Raw genomic sequence first — 517 nt, forward strand, 5'->3', positions numbered from 1 at the left:
TGTAGACAATATTTCTGAATATGGTGCTTGTTGAGGGCTTACAACAAGGCAACAAAGCAGACTTAATCCAATGAATCACGTGTAAGCAGATGACCAAGTGTGTTAGGATGATTAACCCTTTGCTGTGCTGTGGACTTCAACTTTTGTTTACTATCACTCATTTTATATTTTATAACAAACACCAACATTTAGCAGGTGAACTACAGGTTGCTGTAACAGTACTGTGTCAAGACACCGAGATTAACTTTAAAGTTCTCTCAATGGAAATATAAACGTATTTCAACGATGTGCTTGTCGATTCGGCATGCTGCTAACAATCTGAACTGTCTCTGCAAAGTGTTAATAGAGGTTTCGACCAATTTAATATGAACCATTTAAGAAGGTTCGGCTGATATTCTTCCGCCAGGTTAGCACGGTGGTGGTGGGAAGTAAGCAGTGCGCCACCATAAATATAGTTATAGTATAATTATGAAGAAGCCCAGCTAAGTGAGTAATGTAAGCGCGGAATTAACCAATA

This window comes from Morone saxatilis, unplaced genomic scaffold (assembly GCF_004916995.1).
Source record: "Morone saxatilis isolate NCDOM2014 unplaced genomic scaffold, NCSU_SB_2.0 Contig18, whole genome shotgun sequence".
Classification (NCBI taxonomy): domain Eukaryota; kingdom Metazoa; phylum Chordata; class Actinopteri; family Moronidae; genus Morone; species Morone saxatilis.